Genomic DNA, 4349 nt, shown 5'->3' with positions numbered 1-4349 from the left:
CATTACAGGTCAGAAAATGGTGAGTTTTATTTGTCTTTTTTGCCTTTTCCGGCGTTTCTTGCGTTATTGAGTTTTTAGCATTCTTTTTTTCGCAGGTGTTAACGGATTTTTTCGCAACCTGGCCTTCTTTCGACTATAGCAAATACAGTAGAGACAATACGCGACACTCAGCGAAATATCGAGGGACAGCTATTAGACCTCTCTCTAGCGGGTAGACCTGAAAACTACTGATTCTGTCATAAGAGCACGTGTTTTTGTGTGTGAAGTTTTTGGTGTTATTTATGCGTTTTCAGTGAGTTGATATAATTAAATAGTAGCGTGTGTCATTCCTTGATAACTCCTCTCAACATGAGGGGAGAGGTATGTGCTGTGTTTGGCTGCAGTAACTATGAAATAGAGAAGAGTGTACGGTCTTTCTTCCGTTTGCCTCGTGACAAGAAAATGTAAGTAACATTGTGTTTGCATGTATATTCTTCCAGTGACAAAGATATTTTTATAGTACTTCATAATATTCTGACCTGCACGACCCATATTTTAACTAGCTTAAAATATAATACGCATATTGTATTGCATAGTGCAGCAGTTAACCTTCAATACCGATGTGTTGTTGTAGGTGTGATCTGTGGGTTTTAAAATGTCACAGAAGTGATTTGGATAAGGTGTACAAAAAAGAAGGGACGTTGCGCTTATATAAGAATTATAAGATCTGTTCAGATCATTTCCAGGCTAGCGAATTTAAAAATCCTCGACTATACAGCCAAGGGTATGTTACATTTTTACTCTAATTGTACGTAAATATTCCTCAAAGCATCACTATCGACAATATTTTCATACTTTTCTTTCTTTTATCCCTCTTCTCAGATTAAAGCCGGGATTTTATAGATTTTCTTTCTGTTAGAAGGCTTCATGTTAAGAGGAAAATTGTCCAGCTTTTAAATGTTAATTCATTGTATCATGTGTGTAAGGAATGTGCCGATATTTTTATTGACAAGTGTCTTAATGTGATGACACAATGTGTTTTAAATGAGAAAAAAGACAAATCTAACCGTAAAAGTACAGGCAGGAATGCAAAAGTAAGAAAAAAGTAATGCATAAATGAAAGATCAAGCCATTTCACAGCAGTCCATTTCACATCTTGTTTATATGTCTAATTTCAGTCTTTAAATAATAACCTTTTAAATAATTCTTCATTCATTTATCCAGAATTGCTTTAGCAACTCAATAATTCTTTCTAAACGTAATTTATCCATTTTTGTATATGCATTTCCATTGATATTTGAATTTAGTGCGACTTTTCAGGTCTAGTCACTAGGAGCGCCACCGTCGAATTGTCTCCCATTTTAACAAGGCAAAATCTGTAAGTGTCGCGTATTGTCTCTACTGTATTTGACTACAGGCAACGACCATACCATGTTGAATACACCGGTTCTCGTCCGATCACCGCAGTTAAAAACATTGGGCGTGGTCGGTACTTGGATGGGTGACCGCTTGGAAGCACCGGGTGCCGTTGGCTCAATTCCCTTTGTCCGACTCCATGGCTAAATGGTTAGCATGCTGACATTTGGTCACAGGAGTTCCGGGTTCGATTCCCGGCAGGGTCGGGAATTTTAACCATAATTGGTTAATTTCTCTGGCACCGGGACTGGGTATACGCGCAGTTTGCCCACGGGCGTCAAATCAAGAGACTTGCACCTGGCAATCCGAACATGTCCTCGGACACTCCCGGTACTAAACGCCATACGCCATTTCATTTCGACTACATTTTTACTGCCCATTCTCGATTCGAATGATCATAAGTTCATCCATTACCTTTTTCTAGTAAATACGTATCAAATACCTTGATTTTATGACAATATTATTCCGTGCTGGATAAAGTGGTCGGGTACAGGGGTGATTAGCTTCTGCAGAAGTTTCAATATATACCAGGAGGCTAGCGAACGCCGTACTTTTTACTAATAAATGTCCCAGAAGCGTAAATGATGAATGGGATGTCTACCGTTTGATTTTCACAGGGGCACTACTGCCAGCGAGCAGGTTACGTCAGAATATGAAGAGATAAGAACCGACATGTCGCTCGCAGCATGTTACTCAGCACTACAGATCTAATGCACCCCTTGCATTAGTAAACCTCGTTTTCCACCGCATAGTTCTAGCAAATACAGTAGAGACAATACGCGACACTTACGGATTTAGCCTTGTTAAAATGGAAGGCAATTCGACGGTGGCGCTCCTAGTGACTTGACCTGAAAAGTCGCGCTAAATTCAAATATCAATGGAAATGCATATAGGAAAATGGATAAATAAATTACGTCTAGAAAGAATTATTGAGATATTAACTTCGAAGTTGCTAAAGCAATTCTGGATAAATGAATGAAGAATTATTTAAAAGGTTATTATTTAAAGGCTGAAATTAGACATATAAACAAGATGTGAAATGGACTGCTGTGAAATGGCTTGATCTTTCATTTATGCATTACTTTGTTTGCTTTAGCATTCCTGCCTGAATTTTTACGGTTAGATTTTTACTTTTTCTCATTTAAAAAACATTGTATCATCACATTAAGACACTTGTCAATAAAAATATCGGCACATTCCTTACACACATGATGCAATGAATTAACATTTAACAGCTGGACAATTTTCCTACTAACAGAAAGAAAATCTATGAAACCCCGGCTTTAATCTGAGAAGAGGGATAAAAGAAATAAAAGTATGAAAATGTTGTCGATAGTGATGCTTTGAGGAATATTTATGTACAATTAGAGTAAAAATGTAACATACCCTTGGCTGTATAGTCGAGGATTTTTAAAGTCGCTGGCCTGGAAATGATCTGAACAGATCTCATAATTCTTATATAAGCGTAACGTCCCTTCTTTCTTGTACACCTTATCCAAATCACTTCTGTGACATTTCAAAAACTACAGATCACACCTACAACACACATCGGTATTGAAGGTTAACTGCTGCACTATACAATAAAATATGCGTATTATATTTTAAGCTATTTAAAATATGGGTCGTGCAGGTCAGAAGATTATGAAGTACTATAAAAATATCTTTGTCACTGGAAGAATATATATGCAAACACAATATTACTTACATTTTCTTGTCACGAGGCAAACGGAAGAAAGACCGCGCATTCTTCTCTATTTCATAGTTACTGCAGCCAAACACAGCACATACCTTTCCCCTCATGTTGAGAGGAGATATCAAGGAATGACACACGCTGCTATTTAATTATGTCAACTCACTGAAAACGCATAAATAACACCAAAAACTTCACACACAAATACACGTGCTCTTATGAGAGAATCAGTAGGTCTCAGGTCTACCCGCTAGAGAGAGCTCTAATAGCTGTCCCTCGATATCTCGCTGCGTGTCGCATATTATCTCCACTGTATTTGGTTCTAGGCAGGTGTATGGTACAGCTGCACTATATTTGCTGTCTGCATTTCGGCAATGGCTAGTGTGTTCAGCAGCGACGAATACACAGACATCATTTTGATCTACGAAGAATCTGGTCGAAATGCTGCCGAAGCTCACAGGCGGTATGCACAGCAGTTTCCAAACAGACGTCTGCCTTCTATATATGTATTTCGCCGAACAGAGCTGCAGTTAAGAACAAATGGATCGTTCAAGCAGGGACAGACCCGTCTGCGACAATGGTGGCGTTGTGGATAATGTACTGCAATACTCTGAACGCAATCCTTCATACGGTAAGTTGAATTTCACCTACTCTGATGATAAAACAATAATAATAATAATAATAATAATAATAATAATAATAATAATAATATACAAACTACCATTGTTACAAACGTGCACATGTACTATTTCCACTATTTTCAGAATCATTTCCTACGGTACGAGAAATTGTCTCAATTCCACTAGTGTACCTCTAAGGACGCTTTCTCGTCTTATAAACTCTATTACGAAATCGAGCATTGTTCGATAAGTTCCAGTTACAGTGCACAATAGAAATAATGCAATACAAATCTTGAACTAAATACCAAATGACTCAATGTGAACAAAGATATCCAAGGATACAGCAATGCATACAAAACAATAGTCTGTGAAATCACGATTCTAACACAAAAAATATGCCCTACGTGCTTAATACAATAATGTCTTTGTAAATACAGGGAAATTTAAATAAGGATGTTTGCATTCAACGCATATCCATGAAAATTGTATGTGCTGTCACACCCACTACAGCACATTATTTTAAAAAAGTTTTTTAATACTTGGAGTTAAGCTACCGGAAAGATTCATATGTTATTTTAAAGAGGAAATGCTATAGTATTTCACTTCATAACTGAAAATCCAAAATGTCATCATTTTCAGGGTCC

General features: G+C 37.3%; 1 pseudogene; it reads left to right on the top strand.

Annotated features, from left to right (window-relative positions):
* The first annotated feature begins 1395 nt into the window (after positions 1-1395).
* LOC137497203 (5S ribosomal RNA) lies at positions 1396-1513 on the top strand (annotated as a pseudogene).
* Positions 1514-4349: the final 2836 nt, after the last annotated feature.

The sequence above is a fragment of the Anabrus simplex genome, chromosome 1, assembly GCF_040414725.1.
Source record: "Anabrus simplex isolate iqAnaSimp1 chromosome 1, ASM4041472v1, whole genome shotgun sequence".
Lineage (NCBI taxonomy): Eukaryota > Metazoa > Arthropoda > Insecta > Orthoptera > Tettigoniidae > Anabrus > Anabrus simplex.
The sequence above is the reverse complement of the archived record's forward strand: the minus strand, read 5'-3'. Positions and strand labels throughout refer to the sequence as shown.